Source organism: Corvus moneduloides, chromosome 1 (genome assembly GCF_009650955.1).
Source record: "Corvus moneduloides isolate bCorMon1 chromosome 1, bCorMon1.pri, whole genome shotgun sequence".
Classification (NCBI taxonomy): Eukaryota; Metazoa; Chordata; class Aves; order Passeriformes; family Corvidae; genus Corvus; species Corvus moneduloides.
Window position 1 is genome coordinate 23,818,454 of NC_045476.1, and position 17,145 is coordinate 23,835,598.

General features: G+C 41.3%; 1 long non-coding RNA gene across 4 annotated transcripts in view; it reads right to left on the minus strand.

Moving 5' to 3' along the window:
- LOC116440776 overlaps nt 1-15,883 on the minus strand; it is a 36,577-nt gene extending 20,694 nt beyond the window's left edge. For all 4 annotated transcript variants that reach the window (XR_004238762.1, XR_004238759.1, XR_004238763.1 and 1 more), the window contains exons 1-2: nt 13,164-15,883; nt 5,773-7,811 (exon numbers count right to left, since the gene is read on the minus strand). This is a non-coding gene — a long non-coding RNA (uncharacterized LOC116440776). The remainder of the gene's footprint in view (nt 1-5,772; nt 7,812-13,163) is intronic.
- Between the last annotated feature and the right edge of the window lie 1,262 nt (nt 15,884-17,145).

The window sequence follows — 17,145 nt, forward strand, 5'->3', positions numbered from 1 at the left end:
ATGTCCTTTAACACATAAAGGCCATGACCATTGTAGGAATGTTCATAAAAACATAGTTGCTGTAAGGCACACAATAGATTTTCCCACTTCTTCTCCTGCTTGGTATTGTCTTGTAATAAATATCTTGAAGATTTAGCTGAGTTAGGGGACTATATCCACACTAACAGCATTAGCCTTTTCCTTAATGTTTTGCTGGAGTAACATCCAGCAAACTGATGCCCAGGAACCTTTTCCTTCCAATATCTGAACAATAGTTCTTAGAGGTCGACTTTGCCAGTTTTCACTAACCTTGCTGCTTCTATTCCACAAATGCCAATCTTTTGTGCTCTTAGCTCTCAGGCTTTGGTACGAGACACACCTTTAATCATTTGCTTTTTGGGTTTTGCTTCCAGCTTTCCAGGTTCTCCCTAGTAGCATAAAGCCAAGAAGAGAAAATGGGACTGCAGAAGTGATGCTGCTGGGCACTCACAGTGCCCCACAAAAACTCCTCTTCCCAATGCCTGGAAAACTTTATCCCTTGCCCATATTCACCTGTTCCTTCTCTTCTGTCTCAGTTAGTCATGCTCCCTTCCTCACATGCACACTTCTTCCATGCAGATGTTACAATTGTGCAGGCTTGTAATGCACTGGAAGATTTCTTTTCCATCCTCCACAAATATCTAAAGTTATCCCCAACTACTCAGCTAATCTGTCTGTAAGATCCAAATGTCCCCAACATTTGGGGGCCTTTGAGTTTGGGATTCTGATTCAGGCTTATCTAGAGAAAATATTGAAAGGTCAGTGCATTTTAATTCATCCACCAAATGAAGTTTGAAGGTGCTCAGTGCTACTGTAGGAATGTGCTGCCTGAAACCAATATCTACTTGCAAACCTGGTGGGACTAATTCGGGTCTGAAGGAGTTTTATGTGAGTATTGTTTTACTTTGAATGTTCTCTTTGCTTCTCATCACGTCTTTAAATCCCACCAAAGACAGGTTTTCTCACAAGATGATGCCTTTGCACATTCATTCAATGATATTGACTTCCCAGTGGCAGCAGGGCAATAAACCAGGACATTAAACTGTCCAATCAATTGCCCTCCTGCCTGCGTTATGTGTGTTATTTCCCACTGTGCACGTTCAACATTATGCTCTGTGACCATTAACGCAGTGGGTGCTGTTAGACAATGAAATGTTAGACAGCAGCCTGCTAATAAAAGGTTTAATGGATAACATGATATCCTTACCAGCAGCTACAGAAGAGTTGGTCCAGAGGAACAGGGACTGTGTGCTGGAGCATGTTGTACATGAAATAGGGATGTCTGTGCCAATAAACAAATGCTCCTTTATCACAGGTCTGGTGTGGGAACACTGACCTGGAGAGAAAACTGAGTTTGTGGGAAATATCCCCCTGGACTAGAGGGGTGGACAGAGCAGGCATTACCTCCCAGGAACTCACTTTTTGATGCCATATGGCTTAACATCTCAGCAGGACATTAATGACAAGAAATTTATCAAGCATTTTTCTGCACTGCCAGGTTGCCAAGTGTTCCTCCTTGCTCCCCAAATTTGCCATTCAAATATTACCTGCTGCTCTCTCCTGCTTTGTGAAACATGACACAAAACTGCACTTCTTCCCAAGGAGAGGTTTCAACTTTGCAGCTGCCCTGTTAGGGCTTCTCACTGCCAGCTGACACCCTTCCCCACCAATGCTCTTGTACTTGCCAGGCTAGAGAACTCCCATGGGCATCTGCTGGTCAGCCTGGCTTTGACACAGCTGGATTTGTGAAACAAGCGTTCTTCTGGCACAGACTCATTGCTTGTCCAGGGAAGACCTGAACCAGGGAAGGCAAAGACTGACTTCTGATGGGATTGAAACTAATTCATGCCCAAAAGAGTCTCACAGGGAGTGAGAAGCAGTTACCCAGCCATGGACAGGGCAGGAGCATAGGGATGCCACCAACCACGGTCTACACATACAACTTGGTGATGTCCCTCTGGTGGAAGAACTGAAGGGCTGAGAAAGGGCAGGGGGACATCAGCCACTTCCAGCTGGGCAGCTGAAGCTGCCCACTCCTTTTTTCTCAGGTTTTCTATGGTCCAAGCAGAGTTTCTTCCCTTATGTCTCCTGCAAGATCACTGTGCAAGTTAATGGTGTGCTGTTAGGAAAGGGACTGTTGACACATAGTTTGACCTCCTCGTCACCTCGTCTCGCCTATTCATTTATATTTGCTTTGAATTAGCTGGTGAAGTCCCTCTATCAACATTATTTATAGGTTTTGTACATTTCAAGACTGCTGCTTTGTTCCTACGCTGTACTTGTCTCTTAATCTAACTAATCATCTAATACATTTTGAAGTCTTTTCATTCCTCCTCATAAATCAAATTTTGGACCTTGATGAATCCATTTGCTGTGCTGATCTAAATTCTCTCTCTTTCATCAGACCTTCTTCATCTCATAAAGAAGTGAACAGGCTATTCCAGGTGTGCCTGTGAAAAGATTTCATCTATATATTCCAGTCTCATTATCTGTTTCTCTGGCTATTTTACCTTGTTATCCTGCATTGCAAGTACAGCTCCCCAAGATTCTTTCAGTTTTGTTTCTTTGCAGGCTTATTTGATAGCACATATCTTAGATTTTTCTATCCCCTTGTGAATTAGAATAGCTTTTCATTTTGATTGTGTTTTAATCCATAAATAGTATCTCATTTTCTCACTTTCTCCCTGTATTTTTTATCTGGGTGACTTCCACCCTATTTTTTTCATGTCTTCTTTGTATTAGTAATTTCCCTCAATTTAATATATCTGGGGCTTCAATTAATACATTCTTTATTCTCTGCTCTAGATAATTAGTAAGAGCATAAAAGAACAGATGCATGTTATTTAACAAATGTCTCTGCTAGTGTCCCTGCTGACCTATAAGTGGTTACTTCCACCATTTGTTTCTAATGTTTAAATTTATTTATTAAAGACGTGTGATCATCTCTTAACCCTAGTAAATGATGTTGAGATGGAGATTCAGTGGACATTCTCATAAAATATTCTACAAATAACTCTGAGTATAACAGTAGGAGAAGGTCATATGAGATGACCATTGCAGACTCTTTGAATAATCTGTATTACACGTGTTGTTTTCCCAGAGCTGTTTGTTTTGTGATGTTGCTGTTATCTATTAACCTTGACAAAAAGGGGTACTCAAAAAGGCATGGGATTTGTATTATTGACTGTTGTTTTATTTTTAAGTTAAACTTTGTGGCTCTGAAAGAACATTGCCTTTCAAAGGAAAAATAGATGGTCTTCCTTCTGTGATAAAATTACACCAAAATACTGGAAACTAGAAATTACTTTTTCTAGCTTCAGAAGCTCAGCAAAGCCTTTTTATGACTATTTTTGTTCACAGTTGTCGAGGTTTAGGAATTTAGTGCTCCCACTGAAACCATGCGCCACTCGTGCCAGCCACTCACTCCCTTCCCACTCCCCCTCCAATTCTCCCCTGTATCGACTGGAGAGGAGAATTGGAGACACAAAAGGCAAAGATCATGGGTTGAGATAAGAACAATTTACTGGAAACAGCAACAAGAGAAGCAAATAAACAGTAACAGCAACAATATTAATAACAAAAGTGTAGAAGAGAGAGAGAGTGATTCACGTGCAAAATGCTCACCATGGAATCCAACCCAACTGCTCCATGCTTCCCCGATACAGAAAATGAGGTGAGGTGGTATAGAATAATCTCCAGGTCCTAGCCAAGCCCTCACCTGGCTACTGCAGAAATCAACCCTGTCCTGGCCAGAACCAGGACACCAAGAAATTGGTCAAAAATCTGTTCCATCTGCTATGGAAGTCACCTCTGTGAAGGATAAAATACTGGGTTTTACAGCATAAATCAGGGTCTTGTTTTTTGAAACGTGATTCAGTTCTTCCAACAACTTCTTGAATAATTATTGAATCCCTCTATAGTTTTCCTTTTTACAAATCTTATGTACAAGAATAAAAAAAACTTTGGAATGCACTGTGAGCATACTGTCCCAGAATTGCAAAAACAGTCATTTTTCTGCTTCAAGAGGAACAAATTATCCCTGTTTCTCCATTAATCTTTTTATAAGCAATGAACTGGTGGACAAGCAGTTACTCATATTGCCTTAGTTTATCTCCTCCTGGTTTTGTGGCACACCCTGGGCAACACCCCAAACGTCACACTATCAGAAGTGGTCCCAAGGCTTTCAAAGACCTGCATGCTTGTACAGAGAGCGCCTGTTCCTCTCTTGATGTTTCTGGCTAGAGCAGGAAATCTGAAAATCCTGAACAACTTTTAGTGATCTTTAACCTTCTGGAACACCTTGGGCCTTGCCAAATTTCTAAAGTTTACATCTGTGACATGGTTTCTTAGCCCATACTACCAGAGACCAGCTGGGTTTCATTGATTCTCACCATCTAGTGGGAGAAGTAGGATACTTTCAGATCCCTAGGACACACCTCCCGTCCTGACACCAAAGGACTTCTGCAAAATAAGCACTTGCAAAACAATTCCTTATCAATATTTCTTTTAATAATTGGGGGTGGGGTGGGGGTGTTCCTGTTCACTTAGACTAAAACAGCCTGCACATCTCACATCACTATTATTTGCTTATTTAGAGATCACACCTGCATTTTGTAAAAACAGTGCATGGATATGACACCTTTCCTTTGCTCCTTTTTCTTTGTTATGGAAGATTTTTCTATGCAGCTGTTCAGCATCTCAGCCATTCTCCATTCATCATTCATTTCATATTCTTTGTAACTTGTAAATTGCATTGCAGAATTGCTCACACAAACACTGTAAAAAAAATGATTCAAAGTGCATAAAGGTCTCAGCTGAGTATTCTCTGTCTGTACAGGTAATCGTGCTGAGGGTAGTTTTTTAGGCCCTAAAAGAGCATCAAATATTTCCAAATACTTTTTTCTGCAAAATCAAACTCACAGCAAAAAACACAGTGTCATAAATGCCACGAATTGATGAAAAATAAACAATGGGACTGAAAAAAATGTTACTGTAGCACAGGACTGTCAGTACACAACTAAAGTGGTCCATAGGTAGCAAGAGGCTTTCAGGGTGCATACATTTGTTTTAGACTTTAATTACACAGACCAAGTGGATCGGTCTGACAAAAAATAAAAAACAATTGTTCTCACTCAATTCAGTGAGTATTTCCCACTGGAGAGATATTACTAAGTGATAGTGCATAATTTTGCTAGGGGAACTTGACCTTTTTGCTTGTTTCTCCCTGGTAATAAGCAAAGGCAATTAATCCCATGTGTTGAGCTCATGAGTAATGGTTCCTCGTAGGTCCAATGGTGTCATATGCCAGTACATACATCAGTAGTAATCTCTATTAATCACACAGAGAACAATGACAGTCTACTGAATTTTGTTGTTCAGTAAGCTCCACACCAAACCCTTAGACTGCTAAAACATTGCTCAGGAAACAGAACTACACTGTAAGTTGAAGAAGTAGATGGAAAATCAGCCATACTGCACACAGACCTTCCTAAACCTGAGCTTCACTCCCAGCTCCACACAGCTTAGTGACTGATTTGATTGGAAATCTGTATCCCTCTTCCTTTGAGGCGCCATCTCACCCAGCTGCAGGCTGTCTTGTAAATGCAAGTGCACTCCTTGGCACACAATTTTTTTAATGCTCACATGCAGTAAAATATTTAAGCTAGAAGAAGGAAAATAAATGGGAACACATTCCCTAAAACTCCAGGAGCCGGCCTGCTCCTCTTGCACATTGGCAGACATTTCTTTTCTTACCTCCACTGCGGTGAGCTCCTTTTAAATGTGAAATCCTCTCCTGGGCGCAGGGTGCAACTACAGGCTAATGCTCACTTGGATGTCTCTGTCTGACAGAGCTGGTTGCCAGGGGCTGCAAACACCGAGCCAGAAACACACGCAGGACCTCTGCTTGTTCTTTAAAACACAGGGCACGGGAAAGCGCTCTGCTACCCTGGTGTCAGGGAAAGGAGAGTGATGGTCACAAAAAGAGGGACGTTTTAAATGAGGCTGATAACTTTGCACTGCCCTGTGTCCTTCCACACACACAGAAATGGCTGGTAAGTCTCTCACTCCCCCAGCGGATGTTGTGAGCTGCTCCAGGCACACTGCTGGCGGCTGCTGCTTCCCAGAGCACTTGCATTAACTCTGTAAGACCAACAGCAAGCAGCTTTGGAAGTGAACAGTCAATTTGCTGTATCAGTTGCCCTGGCAGTCTGATAATTGCAATGGTGAGAACTGAGCCAGGGGCTCCAGAAGGGTTTTTGGAACAGGCTTTCAGCAGGCTTCTGACTCCTGTTGTGGAACACCTTCAACATTCACAAAAGAGCAGTGACCTAATTGTGAAAAACTGCTCTCAAAGGCCCCGTCTCCTGTTTGCTGTTTCATGTCATTTTGGTGAATTCTGCTTTAAAGGCATTTTCTTTCTGTTTTCTTGAAGCACTCCTCTGGCTTTGTACTTACGCCAACAGCCTTTGGGCTTTGTCTGCACTGAGTCTGGAAATCTTTCATTCCCCTCTCCCCAAGCCAATCATGTTCAAACACAGCGCTTGTGGAGAGGTGCTAATGTGCTTTCCCAGGCCTCTTCAGACATGATTTAAAAGCTGGTAGTTAAAAGCATAACACAGAGAAATACACTTGCAAAAGGATACATTTTTCTTCCACTTGGAGCAGAACTATCTAATTTTCTCTGAGAAACTGAGCCAGAAGTCATTTGACTTTGTGCATACTGAGTTATAATTTAATTGAGGATGTATTTTATCTTTTTTTTTCTTTTTTTTTTTCACTGCTTCAAGTTCCATGATGGCTCTCCTTCAGACTTTACCAGGCTCACCTCATGTCCTCTCCACCTGTGGATCAGTAATGTGAGTAATGTGTGATGCATACTGAAACTGCAAGGGGTTTAGGTTCCATTTGGAAGATGGTGCCTTCCATTTTAGAAATAAAACTTTATCCTAGTTTTTCACTGGCAGTTCCAGATTTTCTGTAATATTCAGCTCTTTGGGTATTTCATTCTTTCTTCTGAATAACGCTTTCAGACAATACATGTTTCTGTCTGTGACTATACATTCCTGTTTAACTAATACCTTAATATTTAGTTGTCTGTAGAAAAATGCTATTCTATGGTCAAGCTTTCAACTTCCAGAGGTTAAATAATCCATTCTTCCTTATTTCACTGCAGGCTTGGTACTTACTGAACTCCTTTCTTTGCTTCTACACCTTTGAATGTGCCGACACTACTTTTTCTTGGGCTGCAGCTGTTCTTCTCTTGCACTTTCCCAGCCACAGTTGCCCCTACTTCTCTCCAGCTCTTTCATACTGAGAGGGTGTTGAGGGGTCGAGCCAAGTGACCACTTAATTGCATTTGTTTTGGTGACTTTTATTATTTTCTTACCTTCCTTTAGCCTTTGGAGACAGACCACTGATTCCTTTCATATTTAGCCTGTTGAGTCAACATTTTGGTGACTTGCTACTGTCTCATGATGGCAAATCCAGTAGAGTGAATACAGCTTAGCCTGTGATGGAGCTTGAGACAGTGCCTGTTAGATCACAAGCATCTTGTGTTGCCACAAGCAAATCACTTATCACGAAGAAAATAAGACACCTACGTGTTTAGGTGTCTAAATCCCAACATGAAATCCACCAGCTTGGATCCTCATCTCAGCCCTCAGTGAAACTCTTCTGGCAAGGAGTAAGTCTGAAGATACCTTCAAGGATCTGCGCTGAAATGTTAAGCTGCAAATGTTGTTCTAACGTTTTCCCTGAGACTAGTTTTCTTCAGGTTCTGGAGTATGTTGAGCCTGGAATAGAATAGGTTGAACTTCCATATTAAACACTTTATAATGCAAAGTGGAACAGTTTGAAGAAAATGCCATCTGTACAGCCTAGCCTGAGAAGTGATGGAGAAGTATCTGCCTGCAGCCCCTGTTTCTGTAAACTTGTTAATCAGAGTTGCCTGACTGCATGAATTTCCCAGGATAACCTCGTTAGGCAGGTGCTTCCACTGTCCCTTTTAAGGTGGCTACATGCCCCATATGTGAGCAGATATTGCTTATTTGGGACCAAATATAATTTGTATGCAAGAAAGAGCTACTACAAAATATTTGCAGATAGAAATAATTTTCCCTGCTGTAATAAACTTCATGTGTTCGTGTCACAAATAGTGCAGTACCAGGGAGAGTGCCTTGAGTACAAGCTTTTAGTACAGGTATCTTTTGTTTGGTAAGGGATAGGGAGGGTGTTATTCTCAAAGAAAAAAAAATTGATTTGTTAGGTTTAGTCAGGAATTTACTGAGTTAATTTACTTCCTGTATATGAACATGTTCACGCTCTTGGGCAATTGCTACATTATTATAGGATGGAAAAAGGCTTTGGATGAATGGTGCTTTATATGTGCAGAACATACAAGAATCTTGAGCTCTATTGTGCTGCATTTTTTGAGTTGCTATCCCCTCTGAATGGTTTATTTTTCCCACTGACAAGCTAGCTGCTAGATGCTGAAGTAGCACAAGGTCAAGTCTGTCCAGCGGTGGGGCTCTGGTACATGATGCTCTTTAGATTTAACAAGGTGGTATCTCCTAGGGCTTTGGGTCAGTGAGAAGATAAACAGCTGACAGACTGTGGCACAAATTCCCAGTCAGATAGCTTGGGCCCTCTTCCCCAGCTGTGGGAGGTATTTTTTTCTCCCACAATAGTGTCCGAGGCAGAATGGCTCAATAAGAAACACACGGAAAATTGGTATCATTCCTAGGTGTAAGCTGAGAAGAACCTGTTGGCTTCAATGGGGTTATAACAGAGCATGGTATTTATCTCAAAATTAGAAAAATAAATATAGAATAGTATCTTTGGTAGTATCATAAATGGAGAGGGGAAAAGTCAATATATTTCTCTTAAGTAGAAATTATCATTAACTGTGGCTCTTTTTGGAATAAGCCTAGGGAAGATGGGTAGGAGGAAAAACTGTAACCCTGGAGGGCAGACCATGTTGAGGCTGTCCCCTGATGGCCGACTGAAGACCAGCTACTGTAGCTACTTCAGCCCTTTCCAGGAACAAAGTCTGAACCTCGGATAATCATGGTAAATTCCTGAGCACCTCCAACTCCCCTGCAGCTGAAGGACTTTGTGTGGCATATGAAGAGCAAAGGGTGTCTTTTTTTCTGTGCTGCATTGGCAGCTCTTTCTCATACCCAGACTTTAAAGCCTTGTTTTCTCAGTAGTTCAGCTTCAAAGTTAGTGGGTACCAAGATACTAAAATGCAACTGTTTGCTATTAAGAACAAAAACGAAAAGAAAAAAAAAGAAGTAGATGGAGCTAATTGATCTACAACCTCCTTGCCTAAGTTTAGGAACCCCTTGGAGAACAAGATAAGGGTGTCTGAGTAGTACTGCCTTGAGAAAATAATGGAATGCACACAGTGAGTAGTCACAGAAATTACAAATATTTGGAGGATGGATGTAGAAAGCAAAACATTGTCCTTGCCTCACTGCACTGACTTCCCTAGCAACACAGGAAAAGTTTCCAGCACCTTAGATGGCTTTCTGTTCCACACTGGAACAAGATTAATAGTCTCTCAAAATCACCAGGGACAGGACTGCCGACCCAATGGTGCCTACCACCCGCCAGCAAGGCATTGATTCTCTCTAGGGCTTTGACCTGAGTGCTCTAACCATCCAGTTTCACGTGTAACATGGGAGTGAAGCCTGCTTAAACTTCCCAGTCAGCATCTTTGTAAACCAGGACATCCTTCTCTGGACTCTCTTAGGGGTAGAGAACCTGTCAAATCTTTTAAGATAGCATTTCTAACTTCTGAAACACTCATGCTCAATTTTCATGCAGCTTTGAGGAGTCTATCAGGTGTTTAATCAATTTTCATTACTAGTTGGGCTTTGAAAGGGTGTTTTGCAATGTGTGCTCTAAGGAAGCAATAACACCATTGGGCTAAAATAGTGAAATAGGATTTAACAGCAAATTTACTATAATGAAGATGAATCTTACACATCTGCTGAGTCACTTCAAGAGACATTATTTAAATGGAAAAGTGCAAAGGTTGTTGGTGACATTTAATCCGTCACCTTTTTTTAACGTTTTAATGTTTTAATGAAGACAGATAGCTAAGGATAGGCAAGAAGACCTGCTACAGGTCTTGAGCCAGGCAAACTCCCTGCTTCTATGCTGTACCCAGAGCTGTCTCAGCTGGAACTCATTTGAATGTTTTATGCATGCTCTTAGACTCCAAATGAGCTGCCACTTCTCCACTAAAACAAAAATGCTTAAAAAAACCAATATTAAAAGGATTGTTGGGTTCTGTTTAACAAAACTGCATGTCCAAAGTATCTGAAAGAGAGCAGTGGCAAATGAGTGAAATATTTTACCTGCATGATTCATGTCATGAAAGCCCCAGCATGAAGCATCGTTAGATCTGCCTGGTGTGAACGCAGTCGGTCAGGTTATAACGTGAATAAGGAAGTCAATTTGCATTCCCAAGCAGTTTCATCTCTGTCATGACCATTATACAACAAAAAGCATTTCGCCAAGAAGCAGCCTTATCTTCTGGCTCAGGAAATTAATTATTGGTCGAGGAGGGGCAGCCTGTCAGCTCCCAAGTAGCACAGCACCTTCTTTTTCCTGAGCTACTTTCCTCTGAAACTGGCTGCACTTCAGAAAACGAGCTGAAGGCACCCAAGGAAGCTGCTGCTCCTTGAAAAACTGCCTCCCTCCCTATCCTTGCTTGTCCACCTGTCTGGTCTGAAACAGTTTCCCCACTGTGGAAGTGAGAGAGTTCCTTCATGACAATGAAGGAGAAGGAGCTGAAGGCAAGCAGCTCTTTTTTCACACCTCCACCGGTGCTTCTGAAGGATCACCTCAGTCCTGTGAGTTCTGAAAAATTTTACTTTGGTTTGGTTTCTTTCTTGCCAAAAATACCACTGACAACTCTGGGCATTCATCTAGTGGTAATTCACTCACTCAACTTTCCTGACAATTTTTTGTTTGCTTGCTGTCAGCAGCTCCATTGCTATTAAGCAGTAAATGTGATAAGCAGTATAGATAAGACATCAGTCTTGCTCTTATCAAGACTAAACACTGTGAAAAAAAAAAAACCAGTTATCACACAAATCTGCTTAAGTAATTCCGCAGGTCCCATCACTAAAATTACTCACGTTCTTCACTGCAGTGGCTTTTTTCAGCTTTGTGCTATAGCTCAGCCAGTGGCATTTAACAAAAAATAATAATTTAGAAAACATTCAATTTTACCACTGATGTAACGTACACCAGACCTCCCTTTACATCCTTAGCAGCATCCTATTTTGTTTTTAAAGACACATTGCTAATGTGAGCCGTGATGGAATTAACAGGGTAACCACATTCCCTCCCTCCCCTCCAAACCTCCCTCTTCTGCATTCAGCACCTGCACTGTGATCTGCACATTCTAACTCTCCCTTTTTAAAAAAATCCACAGCTGACAGAGTTCATGGGTGACACTGACCATATTGCTGCCCTAACCCCCTCTTTCCATCACTGCTCCCACCTCTCTCATGTGCTGTTGCCATAGGGAGGAATAGGTTAGCATCCATGTGAATAATTTACAAACAGCCCACTGGTTGTTCAAAAGCCACCTGAATCCCAGAAGGTGACTGTAGCTTAGGTGGATATTTGAGGCTTGTGTACAGCTGCTTGAGAACCACCTGTGGCCATCTGTTTTTCTCTCAAGCTTAATTGCCATGTAAAGAGCAAAAGCACTTTGGCAAACCTCTCAGTTTTCTCCAATCTATGTTGCAAGCTGCTGGAACGGTAGCTGTGTTGTTTTTTAATGAAAAAGATGCCACACATACCAGCAACATGATACTAATGGCAACACGAGCAAATCATCTACCTGATTCCTGTCTGTTGGGTGGTTAATTGGCTAAAAATAGCACACCCCTTCCTGACCCCTGAGATTTGTTTCAAAAGCTCTGCAGTAACTTCAGCTCCCACTAAGAAGCTGGAAACATTTTTAATAATATACAGTCTTTTAAAAGAACCAGTCAAATTCACTAAGCCCACTGACCTCTTGCTCAGTAAATTCTGTGGGCTGCATGCTCATTACATACAGGAGCCTGGTGTTTCCAATGTTACTTAATTTACTGTTTCTCACGGGAAACAGACTGGGGCAGGGAAAGCTTCAGGGCCAGTTCTCAATGCAGTCTTTATAATGTGACCTTCACCACAGAGTGCTGCGCAGAGTTAGTTCTGCATCAAATGCCTTGACAGACTGAATGGTGCCATAGGCATCAATCTGATGAGTGCTTTTCTGCATCCTTTTTTCCATAAAATGAAAAATACCAACCTCTCTACTAACTCAGGGAGTCCCACAGCCACTCTCTAGCAGGTCCCCAGGACACTGGTCACCCCAGACTCACAGCATACCTGGGCTGCCATCAGACTAGCCCTTCTGTGAAGCCCTGCTCTGTTTCAGAATATCTACACCAGCACTAAAGTTCAGAGTATTCTCGATCCTCCCCATTTAGTGTGCGCTGCTCCACACTGCCCAACGAGGGTCTTTCTGTGGGAGCTAAACTGAAAGCTGTGCTTCAGCCACGAATGGGCTTTGAGTCCCTGGGAACACACCGCAGCCACTCTGAAGGAAAAGCTCCTGAAAGACAAGTGTTGGATCCTCAGCACCAATTTGCTCCTAATGCAGACACAGCCATCCTTCACTGTTTGGGCTCTGATCCACTTTGCAGCCAAAGTGCTGCAATACGTGCACAGCAAGATTAACAGTACATAACTTCCGCCTACCTGGATGCACGTCTACAGAGGAAGTTACCGTGAAGTTAGTGAGTGGGACTGGGAACTTACTGTACACTAACTCTTCCTGCAGCCCACTCCTAGTGATAATTTACTCTTCCCTGAAAAAAGCACATTCTCCTTCAACAAAAATTTAAATGCTACTTTACAGCACATTTAGATTCCCATGCTCATAAGCCTCCAGACAACAGGAATGCTGGATGACTAAACATTAATCTGAATGAACTTTGAGAGTGATTTTGTTAAACTATTTTTAAATTCTGTGTATTGACATTTGGAATTAAAGGGGATGTACTTTTTTTTTCAAAATAAACTACAGTTTACTGTTGAAATCTTAGTTCTTAATCAGAGTCAATACAAGAACTTACCTTGGTTTAGTGATCCATTTCAAGAATCTGAAACTAGTGAATTTGGCTTAATTTTTTTTCTGAGAACAACAGTGCAGATAAACTCCACAGAAATCATTCTGAAATTATTTGTCTCTCACCGTCCTTGATTTTCAGCCAAATGGATTAGGAGAACCCTTCAGACCACAAAGCTTGTATTGAAGTAAATATAATACTTGGAGGTGAGATGTTAAATTCACACAATGAAATGTATTTAAGAAGCAATTTTTCCCAAAGCAGGGCAGGATCAAGCTTAACACCATTGGATTCATTTTCCATTTGTTTGGCTGCCTGATCATGTCTTTATTCAATAAGTATGGTTTCATCTCAGAGCCTTGGGTGCTTATGTTTGGTTTCAGAGAAAAAAAAATCATTTCCAAATTGCTTGCAGTTTATGCTCTGTATTTATTCCCATTTACAGAATGTTTTCTGCCTTGGGGTTTTGAGTGGGAAAACCCCCCACACTAGCAAAATGTCTTTCCAGCCTGAGCATGGCTGCTGGGATTTGTTATACCAACTTGGAGGCGGACATATGTTGATTTTTACCTCCAAACCCTTTGTAGACAAGCAATTTCTGAGCATGAGGTGTGGCCTGCAGTCAGTGCCAGCCACCTGGGTTTGGCAGCTTGGTCAGATCTCTACACAGGGACAGTTTTCAGTGTTAGTTTGCATCTGACCTGGAAAAAGGTGAAATCTGACTACACAAGTTGTTGTCATAAGGCTCCTGTTTCGGTGAGTGTCAACACGTACACCTTGGTCTCAGTAGGAAATCAAAGAGTTTCTTGCTTGGTAGAGTTACTCTCCCCTCCACCAACCCATGACTCTGGCAATAAACAGATCTAGAAGAACATAAACACCTTTGTACATAACAAGCTTAGTGAGGTTTCAGGGTAGATTTACATATACTACCTTAAAATTTAATTTAGCCGTAACTAGAAGGTGACTTGTGTGCTGCTTGTTACGACTGTGCTCTTGCAACTTGATGCAAGAGATTACAAAGATATAAATTCATTGCTGCGACTCTCAGCAAAGCTACAAAAACATAACCTGATGTCTAACAGAAGGGGAAATACCAGAGCTGTAGCTCACAGCAATTTTATTTCCACACAAAAATGATATGGAGTGTTTTTAAGCCATCACCACAGTAGCTATAACCACAGTAGCTCTACTACATCTTTGGTGAATTTCTTGATTTCCTTTTTGTTTTTTTTTTATTTAACTCGTGATTTTTCCAAAATTTCCCCTGAAATAATTTGAAAAATCAGCATTAATATAAAAGTACATCCTGCTTGCAACAGGTTATATAACTCATACAAATAGCTTGCGGAAAACTCTAAATTCTCTTTCTGATACCTTCTTATACAGAAGAACTTAAGTACACAGAAAATACTATATTTATGTAATATATACACATGGCCACTGTTGTAATTGATCATTAATATTTTGCACATGCACACAACCACTTTACTCACAACTTGAGGGGAAAACTACTGCATCTTCCAGACTGCTGTCATCGATACAATTATGTTATCCTTCCCTACTGCATTGTTATCTGCAGTATAATTTCTTAGCTCGGAGAACCTTGCTCCGATCAGCTGCCCCGAATGGAATCAGTTGCAGTCATGTAAATAGAAGTTCAGCTTAATTATTTTCCTGTTTGAAAAATCACTTTTACCTGAAGCAAAGGATGCTTCATTTCCTTTTCTTGTTTTTCTTGTTTTCCAACCATCCCCTTCCCTCCCTTCAGCTACAAAAATAATTATCTCCGTGACAGGTACCAAACTTTTGCTATCTGCCTTTCTCTGCCTTCAAAAACACACTCAGCAGTACTTTGTGACAATCAATCAAAAGTATTACAATTATAGCGTTCAACACAGTTTTCACAGACACATTCACTTACCCGTCTCTGGGATTTCTGTCTGCTATGAGAGCTGAAGAGTGGGAGTCAGGCTTCCAGGAGCTTCCTTTTGCTCCTGCCACCGTATCCAAGGAGCAAGTTTCTATAAACTTGCTTCTATAAACTCCACAGTCTACACATACCCCAGGCGCCCAAAGTTCATAGTCACCATCACCCTTCTTTCCCTTTTTGTGACACCTTTTTTTAGGTAGACTCCTCTTTTTAACACATAGAGTTCACCTCCTGCCTGATGCCACCATTTTTAGGCACATCCTCTGCTAAAGCTTCCAACTCTCCACTTGGTCACTTCCAGACAGATGGAGATGACTTTTTATACCAGTTTGTGGCTAAAACGACTTGGCTGACTGGGACACCAGGGCGAAACTATAAAATTACAGCTTTTGTACAGGTTCTTACTGCCTCTGGCTATGTCCTGTTTCTTTGGTCATTGGTGAACTAATTTAACCATGGTGGTTTGGTTTCTCCATCTGTAAAACACATGTACTAATACATGCATAAACTCTCACTCCTAACACTACTTATCCCAAGAGAGTCCTGAGAAGATGAATGTATTTGAAGAGTGCTTATTGATACTCAGCTGAAGCATCTTATTGAACTGTAAAATCCTTTCTGGATTAGAGGACACAAATCCTAAACCAAATTCATCATGGCAGTATAATAACTGAGATGCTAAAATAATCCAAACAAATCAACAGCAACAACAACACCACCACAATGCTAGGAGTTACTCTGTTGTGAGTCTAAAGGAAAAGGTATTCTTTCCCCCTTCACAGCTCTGGGATGATATTCCAGTTTTTCTCAGATTACAGATTTAAAAAACCCCTTAAAATATTGCACTTAAATCTGCTTTTTTTTTGCTTTATGAAAGTAGGTCTTGGTGAGCAGTGCAATCAAGTGGGTTTATGCTTATTACTTTTTAAAAACATTTAAACATATTTAAGAAATTTTAAACAAATTGAAGAAGTTAAACTGAGGTGTGCAATGTCTTCCATGTTTGCCATGTCACTGGCACTGAAGCTGCCATCTGTGGAACAAAAGCAATAGCAACACTAGTGGGATGGATTGGAAAGAAATGGGTAAACACACTGCAAAGCATTTAATCACACTCCTCTGAAATTGTTGGGACTTCAGGTCATGATTTCATTTGAAGCAGGACCAGGTCCAAGTAGAAAACAAAATTTTTAAACTGGAAGACTGATGAGGCTGCACCCACACTTTGGTGTAAAGAGAGCTCCTCACAGAAAGCCATATAAATGTGTTTTTAATTGCAGTAGAAAGGCTTGATTGTAAACCAAACTCATATGTATTTACCCCAAGCAAGCTCAGGCAGAAGAGTAAGAAGGGATGGTTGCTATCCCCCTTTTCTATAGGCATGGGCAGGAACCAAAGCTGCCAATTTACCTTTTGTGGCCCACTTCTGCTGTGAGGGTCTTCAGGAGGATTGGAATGGTGCCTGTAGCCTCCCTGCTGCAGCTGTGGGTGCTGTGTGAGTCAGGAATGGCACACATGACATGGTCTTCAAGGAACAGGAGCACAAAGCAGCACCAAAGCAACAGCACTGAGAGAAGAAGGCTGGAGCCAGAGACCCAGTTTTCAACATCAGTCCTGCCAGGACTGTACCATTTTGATCCTGTCCAAACCAGTTAACTGCTCCATGCAACCTTTTTCCCATCTGTTTAAAAAACTGGAATTGTATTACTTTTAATGGTATGTGGCACAGACCCCATAAATAACATTCTGCTATTGATCTTCAATATTAGTCTTCACTATCATCAGACATTGCATCTAGTAAAGAAACTGCAACTTCATGGGACTGGGGGCTAGGGCAGACAGAATGCTGTTTAATAGTTTGGAATCATTAAAAGTGGAATTACACCTGTCCAGTCATGTTCACTATTCACTTCTGGGGATGTGCAACTAATCTCCACTGCAAGCTGAAAGGTAACCTCTGAAGATAATAGAACCACTTCAGTTTGCAAATAGAAGTGAGATCCTAATCTCCGTAGCCTTGTCAAATTACTTATTAGGAATTACAGAGGGGGGAAG